Raw genomic sequence first — 12,428 nt, 5'->3', positions numbered from 1 at the left:
GTTTTGTCTTGTTCGCCCTGTGGTTTTGCTTCTCTCACCTCACTTCGAGTTCTTACTTCATTCACGCTGCCTTGGAGTCGCGTTTCTCTCACCGCGCCTTGGACTTTTGGTTCTCTCACCCTGCTTTTGGGATTCTCTCTCTCATCATGCCTTGGGGTTTTGCTTCTCTCGCGCTTCCTTAGGGATTTGCTTCTCTTGCCCTGCCTTGGGGTTTTACTTCTCTCACCTCGCCTTGGATTATTCTTTCTCTCAGACCACCTTGGGGTCTTTCTTCTCCCATCCCACCTTGGGGGTCATGGTTCGCTAACCCCGTGTTGGCGTATTCTATCTCTCATCCTGCTTTGGGCTAGTCTCTCTCACACCCTGCTTTGGGGTTTTGCTTCTTTTGCCTCGCCTTGGGGTCTTAGTTCCCTCACCTCACCTTTGCATCTTCACTCTTGGTTCACTGCCTTGGGGTATTCTCTATCACTACCTTGTGGTGTTGCTTCTTTCGCCCTGCCTTTGGGTATTGGTTCTCTCATCCCAGCTTGGGGTATTCTCTCTCTCACCCGCGTTGGTGTCTTGCTTCTCTCGCCCCATTTTGGGGACTTGGTTCTCTCACCCGGCTTTGGGGTATTTTCTATCTCACCCCGCCTTGAGGTCTTGGTTCACTCACCCCTCCTTTGGGTCTTCAGGGGTCTTGCCACCCTCCTCCCAGTTCCCTGGAGCCACTGCATACCTTTGGCTTCCTGCCGGTGCTCCTTGAAAGAGCCGGCGACCTGGACTTATTCGGTGCATCTTCCTTGGTCTCTTGACAATGCTTTGCAGCGTGCTTAGTCAGCCCCCTCTTCCCGGAGGCATCCGGAGGGGCTTCAGCCTGTCACTTCATGGAGCGCTGGTTGACTGTGATTTGCTCAGCATCTGCTCCCAGGCCCTCTTCGAAGCCAAGTGCTTCCAGGTTTTGGCCCAGCCGGGTCGTTAGCATTCTGCCACGTTTGGCGTACACTTTCTCAGTCTGACCACATCTCCCAGGAGGAGGAACTCGGGCTCCTGCAGCTCATTGTCTCTCTAACTTTTTCCCTTTCTGATTGATTATTTATCTCCTACTCTGCTAGGGTGTGGGCCCATCCACAGCTCTTCCATTCCAGGCAAAGACATTGTGCACAGAGGGTCAGACACCATATCAGCCATTCGTGCAGGAAGCTTCAAAGTGTCATACATATTAACTTCCATATGGCCAAATGCTAAATGGTATCCCTTTCTATGAATTTCCTGTCCCCTAAGGGGGGTTCAACCTCAGTGAGATACCGCTTGCTCTCTACCCAAGGGAGGGATAAGCTTAGCAGGCTCACCTCCCTAGTCCCAAAGGGGTGGGTCCACCTTGGGAAGAGTTGATAAATTCCCTGGATTCATCACATACCCCCACCATTGGTTTTATGCCATCCTCTAGCGGAGTTGCCGTCCTGGTCAGTACGCCTTTCTGCCAAACCCATGTTGAGCCTACATGTGCTTCTAGAAACTCTTCCCAGGAGCACAAGGGAGAGTACATTTTGCTAGTGTGTCCCTTGGGGGGGGGGGCTGAAGGAGATCTGGAAACTTTGGGAAATATACACAATCACCTCCTCTGGGAGTCTGGGGACAATTGTTACTTTTAGCGAGATCAAGCCTCCCAGACTTCCAAGGTAAGTGGTACCTTGGAATATACTTCGACATCACCATGGACACATGTGATCTTTACTGCCTCTTGCAATTATAGGGATTTTGGGTCCAAACAGACAGCCATCGGCTGGCTACCGATATCATCTAAGGCATTGGCCCATATATAATTAACTCTAACCTGTTTGCAGGCTTAGAAGGGGCTGCTGGTACACGTCAGAAGACCTATCTCCTCTGATGGTTCTAATCTGTTCTTCACCTATTCGCTCCATTCCTCTGCCTCCAACCATCCTATTTCCATGGGCTCTTTAGGTTGTTTTATTGGACAAACCTGAAAACAATTTCCTTTCTCTCCAGACAAGAAACAGGTGCGTCTAGGTGGAGGAATGGAGCTCCCTCTGATGACAATGGTTTCAGCTATTCCCTGGGGTTTTACCTGGAGTAGGATAACCAGCTTTCTCCCTCCCTCGTCTTTCCTTTTCAGGGGAACTGGAAGGGCATTTTGTCTACCTTTAAGGGGGTGCAGTCTCCATAAACTAAGTTGTTGTCTCGCTCCTAAGCTTGGTGGGCTTAATTAGATAGTGTTTTAAAAATTGGATAGCCTTGCAGTGAGGCTGGGCAATCTGAATGCCTCTCTCCATAGAGGGGGTTCCATGTAGTAATGGCCCCCACAAAAATGTCGCCAGGCAAAAAAGTCACAAAAAATGGCCGTTCTTGCAGGGACATTATTACATTTATCATGCAGGGGACACCCCCGCAACTCCAAACCCTTTTTTTTTCAACGGGATCGGGGGACATCCCTCAAAACCCCACTCCCCTTGACCCCATACATATGGTCACCATAGATAATGGGCCTCATTACAGGTGTTGCGGAAAGGCAACAACGGCACCCGCAGTGCTACCGGCGCCATTGTTCCCTCTCTGCAACATTTCGAGTTCTGCTTGCCGGTGCCGGACTGCACGCGTGGTCTGACCAGGCGTGCAGACTGGCACACGCGAGCAGAACTCGTGATTGCACCGGCACCATTATTGACGGTGCCGGTGCAACCATGCTCCCGACCCCCATTCCGCCCTTTGGGACAGAATGGGGATCAGGAGGCCAGCTATACCGGTAGCCGCAAATGGGCAATTACCTTCCCATTCAACTTGTGATGGGCCAGTAATGGCCCATTCGCTGGTGCCGGGGGCCGGTAACGAGTTTGGCGGTAGCCGTGCCCTTAGTAAGGGCACGGCTACCGCCAAACTCGTAATGAGGCCCATGTCTCCACAACCTTTTCCCGGCAACATTATGTATGGCGACCATATGTATGGGGACAATATTACCTGATACCAAAGAGGGTAGATAATTTTGTAGGACGGCTCTTTGTAGAGGGGTAGGCAATGAGTTAATGAACTTCTCAAGGACCAGGGCATCCAAACCCTTACTTATCCATAGGTTTGGACATGTATAGGTCGCGATAGGACTGACTCTGTATCGGGTGACACCCATGCCACTTCTGACACGACAGTTCAAGTTTGAAGCACTAATGTTTCTTGCCTTCTCTTCCCACTTTGGAATCCCTGGTTCAAATGCTCACTCTAGGTTTTCTTCTGGTGTTCCCCACCAAGGAACATGCTGGCGCTCTCTCCAGTTTGGTACCTCATAGTCTGTACCCCGTCTTGGGGTTCTGGTACTATCTCCCCACCTTAGCGTCTCATTTCTTTTACCTAGGTTTTGCTTCTCTCACCCCACTTCAGGGGCTTACGGCCCCACCTCCTTGGAGTCATGCAATTCTCACCCCACCTTGAGGTATTCTCTCTCACCCAGCCTTGGGGTGTTGCTTCTTTTGCGCCTCCTTGGGGTCATACTTCTCTCAACCCACCTTTGGATATACTCTCTGTCATCCCAACTTGGGGTCTTGCTTCTCTCACTCAACCTTGGGGTATTTGTATGCTTACCCCACCTCAGGGTGTCCTGTCTCTCAACCTACCTTGGGGGTTTTGCTTCTTTTGCCCCACCTTTGTGTCTTGGTTTGCTTACCCCAGCTTGGGGTATTCTCTCACACCTGCCATGGGTCTTGCTTTTCTCTCCCCACCTTGGGGTCTAGCTTCTCTCACTCCACCTTCGGGTATTCTCTCTCTCAGCCCACTTATGGGCTTTGTTCGCTCACCCCACCTTGGGGTTTTCTGGGTTCTCGCTGCCCTCCTCCCAGTTTCCTGTAGCCACGGCTTAACTCTGGTTTCCTGGTGGTGCTCCTCGCCGGAGACGGCAAGCTGGACCGACTCTGTGCATCTTCTTCAGTCTCTTGACAGTGCTCTGCAGCAGGCATAGTCAGCCCTCTCTTCCTGCTGGCTGCCGGTGGGACTTTGTCCTGTCACTTTTTGGTGCACTGGTTGACAGTGCTTTGCTCTGCATCGGCTTCCGGGCACTCTTTTTATCCAGGCTCTACTGGCTCCTGGCCTGGCTGTGTCATAAGCGTTCTACTGGATCTGCCGCCACGTGGTCCGTCACATTTGGTGTACGCTATCTCTTTCAGACCACACCTACCAGGATCTCGGGCTCCATGGACTCTGCCGTTGTCTCTTAATTTGTCGCTTTACAATTGTTTTTTTTATCCTCGACTCTGCTAGGGGGTGTATCATCCAATATGCTTCCAGCCCAGGCAAAGACAGTGAGCACAAAGGGTCAGAAACCATATCAGCTATTTGTACAGGAAGTTTCAAAGTTTAATGCATTACAACACCGATGTAGCCTACAAATATATTGGGATCTTGACACAAGGGAGTGTAGATGGTATCCCTTTCTAGGGCTTTTCTGTCCCGTAAGGGGGCAGTCAGACCCAGTGAGATCCAGCTTGCCCTGTCCCCTGGGTGTGTTAGTGTGCTCACCTCGCTCCTCCCTAAGGGGGGGTCTCCCCTTTGGGGAGAGGGGGCGAATTCCCTGAATTCCTCACACCCTGTATACAGTTACTTATTTATTTAGGTTCCCTGGCCTCTCTTTATCCAGCTACGTTAGTTGTTTAGCTCCCACTACAACCCTTTCTCCAATCATTGTAGTTATTTAGGTCCCCCTGCAGACCTTTATCCAATTACTTTAGTTATTTAGCTCCCACTGCATCCCTCTTTCCAGCTACTTTATTTATTTGGCTCCCCCTGCATCCCTTTATCCTATTACTTTATTTATTTAGGTACTCCTGCATCCCTTTATTTACTTTACTTTTGTTAATTAGGTCCGGCTGCAACGAAAAAGTAAAATACAAAATAAAACACAAGTGAATTACAGATGGACGATGCCTTTTAACCAGACACTGAGTAACATTGACCAGACCCCATTATGTCCTTATTTCCTTCCCAGTAGGCTTTCTTTCCTAATGGACTCTTTTGAAACCCTCCATATTATTTGGCTATGCCAATACTTCTTTCCTTATGAACGCACTTGAGCATGTGCTCTGAGGACTGAACTAGAAGCTCTGAACAGCAGGATGCCAAGGATGAAGGCAACCGCGTGGTAGATATAACCAGTTTAAGCTTGAATGCACAACAGGACTGCACATAACAGACATGAAGGCCTCATTGAGGTGGTGGTTACAAACCCCTCGTCAGGAATCGTCAGACTGGAAGTAGTATGTGACATCATAATCTGAAGTACAAACTAGTGGAGGACTCTGTTGGTATGAACAAGTTCATTCTTTTGGCAGGAGGCGGGAAATGTGTGCTGGAAGGCCTAGTTTAGAGTCCTAAATGGTCTTAAGTTTTGGTTCTGGCAGGTGACCAGTGACATATAAAGGTAAAGGCTCTGGGGGCAGATCAGGTTAGAGCAGTTAGTCCCCTTCAGGTGTAGGGTGCTGTTTCCAAGACAACGAAGAATTATGCCTATGTTTGTCATCACCCTATATTGAGGAATGAGCCTGGTGTCTCCGACAAACCCTGTATCCAGTTAAATTGTGTTGGGGGAATTATATTAGTTGGTGCACTCTACCCCTTTTTTTCCCCTTTGTTCTTATTAATTGTAATGGTTTCTGACTGTTCCAAATGGTGTGGACATCAGTGGCTGCATGGCTACATATGGACCGGTATTCACTGACCGGTCTGGGGGTCAGTAAGTAAAAGGTTGGGGTCTATGTAAGCCTGTGCACTTTCTTATATTTTCACAAGTTTGTTTCTCCAATAATTTCAATGTACACTTATTAGTGAATATTTTTGTGTTTTATTCAGTTGCTTTGGTTTTACAAAACCATTCTTTATACCTTTCGGTTTTGTGCCTAAGTCATAGGGTGGTGCCCAAATGCGTAGGTGTATTAGGTTACAGGTTTTATGACAAACTCTTCTGTGTGAATTTCCTTAATCTTTCAGTTTTGTGCCTAAGTCATAAAGTGGTGCCAGCATAACTCCACTCAGAGGCGTGTGTTTCGCCCTTACTTTCGCTTTTTCAAGGCACTGATACAGTAGTTCAATAGACAATTATTTGTTCATGTCAACATTTCTTCTTTCAAAATGTTATTTGCATTAATTAGACATAGCAATCATATGGTGACAATCACAATCTTCTCTGTTCCTTAGTGATAATGTTGCTGATTAGGCACATTTCTGTGGTTCTTCAATTTAGGTAAGTTATTTTCAATCACGGGTAGTCAGGTCGAATCTAAGTATCTGATACTCTCGCAGTCCAGTTTTAATCTATGTTGGTTGTTGCAGGGTTTTCAGGATTCTGATAAATGGTGAGCGATATATACTTCCCTTTTGGGGTTCTGTTCTAGTGATTGTGCTTGGCGTTCCATGGGCTGCACTGTTCCTGACAGCAGTTCCTAAATCTCCTGTGCAAGATGTATAATGTAAAGTCCAAGATGATAGCGTGTTGAGTATATGACTTATTCCGGATAGGGACTTGTACTATTAGGACCTATATGGCCCCTTTACTAACATGTTTCAGTTATGTGAGTAGAGCTGGATTGGACAATGTACTCTGGTTAGAGATTGGTGTTTTTAATGCGAATTATGTTACGATGAGCAATCAAGCTGAAACATTGTGACCAGAGTGAAATAGTAGACCGTTACACGATAGGGCTCCACACAGAGAAAGTGAGAGGTTCATTGAATAAATGCACAAGAGCCACTTAGATGTAGATCCGTTGTAACCACATTCGAGTATTTTGACACAATACCGAGAGTGACACACAATTTATATAGCTTTCTCCTTACTAAATTAATGTGCACTTGCACTTTTGAATGTTATGGGGCTGTGGGTTCCTGGATGCATTGGAAATAGGGTATGTAATGACACAGGTATTAGTAACTTTCAGCTTTATGTTTATACAGCTAACACTATTCCAAGATGGCGGCCAGGCGATAGTGGGCACTATAGTTAGTCCCTCTTCGATGAATATACACGTTGGAGTCCATAAACCATTGCGAAATGTCGGGCGACACGAGCATTCAGCTATTGCTGTTGCCGTGGTTACGGATGCCATTAACTACACTACTCAGTGTAGCAGCGTGCTACCTCTATACGGGTGAAATAGTGTATCATGGAAATATTGACTCTTCTACACACACGCGAGTGTTGACCGCTGTGTATAGCTAGATCAGATTATTGTTACAGCGTATGTTGTTATTTGTTACAGCACTTGCTGAAACCAGGCTACCCATAACGACTTCTCTGCATCCCGTGATGATGCACATCTCTCAGGAGTTTTATCTCTTAAAGAATTGAGTAGAGTGTTGGGAAATCACTGCTAACACCGCATAGCCTGATGGGAAATCAGTGAAACATACCTAAGAGGTTAGTGTTGGTATAGTGTTTAAACGTCTTCACCGCCAATGTGGTTGCATCGTAGCATAATGTTGTTGTATTTTCATTAAATTCATGCTCTTGCCATATGCTTATTTAAACTAAAATAGATAGAGAGTGAGACCTATTAGCATTATTTTACAGAGTATATCACTACACATAAGGCATACTTTTTTTGCCTTTAGGTGGTGGCCTCTCACTAATCGAGCATGTGGTGATGCAACCGAGACCTGAACTTGGACATGCGGAACTCAGCCTGAGGAAGGTTGGTCACTTTACAAACTCTATAGATGGGTTAGATTTAAGGGGTGAGTGGTTTTGAAATTCAACAAACATTTTTGGTTCCTTCTTGGCTTTAGGTATTGTTTGGCGGTATCACTCACTCTACTAACGTTGTGTTTTGAACAAAGGAAGTGTTGGTAAGCAACCTTTTTTTTTGTTGGCTCTATTTGGTGAACGGGGTATTTAAAGGTGAAATACCACGCAAAGGGACCCGCCCGTAGTAACACTAGCAGATTGACGATTCAATACTTTCTAATTGAATATTTTTTGAGTAAATTAATAGGGTCTCAACTAGCTGGCTCTATGTGTAGAGGTCTTGACAATATATGATATAATGTACAAAGTTCGAACATTTTTTTACTTCAAAAGCCTCTATTGAATGTATATTAGTTTTGATATGTCCTTCGCTATTAATTTTCCTGCAGTCCGCAAGGCTCAAGAAGAAGGGGTGTTTAGCCTTGAAACGCGTCGGCCAGAAAAGCAGACTTTATCACTGCATTGTCTTTTTATTAAATCTATTGTGATTAAAATTCTATTTTGTGTTATGAAAATTGCATAGAGGCATTCTTGATGTACTACTCATGATGGTGAAATTGGTTGCAATTTGGTATTAAACTTTGTATTGAAATGTTGACTGTTTTGTACAGTATTGGAGAGTGTGCAGGGGACGGGAGGTTCCGATGTTTGGATCTTCTTTTTTCTCTCTATTGTGTAGTGGTTCTGTGCCTGGACCACAATTCCTCCCTTGCACCCTAAGGTTCCTCTAACATTGCTTTATTTTTCAAAAACTATTTGTTGAGTTTTGAAGAGTGGTGTGCACTAGTGTTACTGAATTCCAGATTATAGCCTATTATGTAATTTAGACATTATTTGTTATGGTTTTTCATGCATTGCCAAGCTATAGGATCCAGTAACAGACTTTGCCAAGTGAAGCCAGTTCACTCTCTGCCAGGGCATATACTCAGGCCCTGCAGTTATGTTCCATTAGCAAGTGCCTTTTTTCTGATTCTCCATTGGCTTCACTGCTCAGCCTTACATGGTGTACTGATACATTGTGGGCAGATATGCACCTTGCGCCAGCAACTGACAAAGATAACCACACAGTGGACATGCACCATCTACCAGCATCTCACAAAGCTGACCATAAAACAAATTGTAACAACAGCATTACCATACAGGAATGTAATGGTAAGGGGCAGCTTACTATAGTCCGCCATTGGATACTATTCTGTATGCAATATTTTGTAAGAGCAAATAATATATATGTTCAAATGTCTACCATTTTGCAAGGCTTTACTCAGTGATGCTTATTATGAAACAGATTAGCACCACAGGTTACCCAACCACGTCTCTAAATGCACCTCCCACTACCTCAATGCCACACTCTGCTGTAATCCTTCAAGGAGCTGGGATCCCTATAGGAAGCCTAGCCACATATCTGACTCCACCAAACAGGAAATGACACATCTTCATAACAAACCTGGGCTGCGAGTTGATGGGGAGGGATTTTAGTTCTGACATCCTGGCAGGACAGCACCCTCACAGATCCCCCCCGGAAGGTGATGGCGATGGCGATGCCTGCTAGGCAATTTAATTCCCTTTCCAGGCCCAGCCCCTCACCTACTCTCAGATATTCACCACAACCAAGCACAGCAATCACACAAGACGATCGTCAGCACCTCTAGCACCTGTAAAAGACAGAAGAGCGCTATACAAATCCCACATAACACAGCATTATATCCAAAAATGAAAGCAAACACAGGTGCTTTAATGATTCAAAATTATACTTTGCAAATATTTAGGGTGATAATCCTACAAGGAAATTATAAAATGTAAGAAATGGAAGGACTTGAGAATGAACCGCTAGGCAGAGATTTGGAACTCTAAAACCACATCTCAAAAGTAAAAAGGTTTTTCAGCTTGCTTGCAGGGGCGCAGGAGACACATAAAATCTGGGGGGACAGGGGACACCTTGGGGACTTTGCTTTTTTAATTTATTTATTGTGTTTTATTCAAAGAACTCGACTTTTCACAACATTAAAATTAAAATAGCAGTACATATTAAACTACAAATATCACTGTATAAAACAAGAGAAAAGAAGAAAAGAAAACAGAAGAAAATTAAAGGATGCATCAGCAAAGAACATGTCTTTCTATATTGCATTTCTGGATTTGTCATCTGACTATGAGCTCATGGTAAGAGGGAGGAAATAACAATTACTTCCAGTGGGCCACAGCTAGGACGTCAGCTCGTTAAGAGGCAGATCACCTGTAAGTGGATTACTGCCAAATAAAGCCGTCGCAGCCTTTCTACCAACTGCAAGTTGCTACTTTTTTTGTGTGGGGCAAGGAGACGTGTGTGTCTCTTGGAATCGAAGGCGGGAGGTTTCAAAGAAAGAGGAAATCTTGCTTGTACCTCTGAGTAAGCCCTGTTATTGGAGTAGAGGGACCAGGTGTGTGATGTTGCTGCTTTGACTGTCCATCATGGGTTGGGGGTACAGCAAACAAGGAGGATGAGCGATCGCAAGCCCACCCCCTTATAAGCACTCCCCAGGTCCGCGGCCGGATGGGTCGGACCCGGGGGATGCCTAGTAGGTGGGGTGTATGTAGACCCAAGGGGGTGGTCAGAGGGGCAGCCCGCTATGTGGGCTGCCCCTCTAGTGCTCCTGTGAGGGCCGGGCCAGCCTCTCACGATGAGTCTGGTCCCTCTTATTCCATCTCATGCTGGCTTTAGAGCCGAGCCTTTCTTTGCCTTTGTTATTCTGAATGCAGAGCTGGACTCTGTTCCTTTCTCATTTAACATTTACTGCAAAGCCTGATCTATTTGATTCTCTCATATGTTACTAGGACGGCAGAGCATGGGTCCTCTGCCCTGTTACACTATTCAAAGAGCCCTTCTGGCCTTTCTTTGCCCTTCCCTTATCTCACTGCTTGCTTGCTTAATACATAACTCCTTGCTTGAACACTCAACATATTCTCCCTAACACAGCAATGGCAGATGCAGTCTGTCTTAACTGCTATTTGTTCCGTGTCTTGAATTGGCCTCTTATTTCCGCTTTACTGTCTGCCGGGGAAAGGCATTTGCCAGTCACTTCCATAATGGTTCTACCTGGCCATAAGAGGGCAACAGCTATCCAATATTGGAAGAACATGGGCATATTATGCCAGAGGCGGGCAACTGCCTTCCTAATGCCTACACAAGAGACACAACTGTTGCCTTTGTTTCTAACAGTAATTCAGTGGATGAAAAAACGCGAGAACACACATATTGCTTATACATGAAGGGGATGATGTCACACTTGGTTAAGACATTTTGATCACACCAGGAGCTAATTTCCAGCTGCAACTAAGCGATTACCTTTTAGACTACTGGCTTTAAATAATGTTAGTATCACCTGGAAAGCAAAGCGGTTGCTCAACAGGGTTCCTGGAGCACGAGGGGTACCCTACTCGTGGGCATTGATGATTGGAGGGCATTCTTTCTGTGGTTTGGATCCTGGCCCTTACCGCCATGATTGGGGGAAGGGCCTATTACTTTTGGTCGTACGTACCCTTTGACGGTGGGCAGACATTGCCTCCTGCTTTAGCCCATTAACAGCTCTGCTTTGCAACTTTATCACACATACCTGTCAGGTGGCATGTAACTCAATGCTACTAATGTTATCAGCCTCGGAAGTCTGGAATCCTTTGCCGCATCAATTAGGGTATAGGCTTGCCACCTGAGACTTACCCATGTCTGAGTCGGCATCTGTCACCCTGTGGGGAAGACACACAGAAAGAGCAGGGCACGGTGGCCTTGTGGGTTTTCACACTTCTTCCTCGGGGTGGGCACAATTCACTCCGCAGAGAAAGTGGCACATTCTGGGCAACATTCTCCCACTTTGACAATGTCACCCAAAGAGCTAAATTGGCCATTTGAAATACCTCTGTCGACTTATTATTGCGCAATCCACACTGATGGGTTTAAGCACCTGTTTAATGTGAGAAGGCAATTAAGGGAATTTGCCAACGCACTCAAGAAGCACAGGACACCCTTTTACCAGCGACATGCCATGCTCACTCATTCTGATCACGAATTGCCATTTATCTGGGGTCATGGTAAATGTATTTATTTATTTATTACATGTGTAGCATCACGCAAAACCAGTAAGCATTAAGGCACAAAGTAAACTGCATGGAGTGGACCACTTCCATTGGCGCAAGTTTTTACTTTTCAGCCACAAAATGGAAGATTTTAGCTTAAAAGGCAGGTGAAATCACATTGCTTTTCCACTCTGGAAGAGTAAATACCTCACTCAATTAGCGATTGCTGGCGGAATTGACAATGGCTTCCTCTGGGCTCTGCCCGCTTTTACCAGGTTTAATTTCCAAGGAGATGCCAGAGGAATCCCTTTCCTTATTTCCAGCATGAGAATCCATGCTGGCAGTAAGGCCGCATTTGTCTGGTGGAGCGGGAAATACAGGGGGTCCTGGTGTGTCCACTCGGCTCCCGAACTCCACCCAGAAAATGCACGAAAATCCGGCCAATTAGAAAAAGCGACAGTAATAGTGTTTTCCACCACTTTTTCTGAACCAATTGACCTGGAAAATGCTGTGTTACATCGGAAGCTGAATTCATTCACTCTGCATATTATCCCACCGGAAGATTAAGCCAGGTGTTGAACACAGGTGTTACATATTCCTGAGCACAATCTGCATTTGGAGCATTAACTCACTGAGCTACCTTACAAAATATATCTCTTCT

The sequence above is a fragment of the Ambystoma mexicanum genome, chromosome 10, assembly GCF_040938575.1.
Source record: "Ambystoma mexicanum isolate Mex_15411 chromosome 10, UKY_AmexF1_1, whole genome shotgun sequence".
NCBI lineage: Eukaryota > Metazoa > Chordata > Amphibia > Caudata > Ambystomatidae > Ambystoma > Ambystoma mexicanum.
This window is presented reverse-complemented; position numbering follows the sequence as displayed.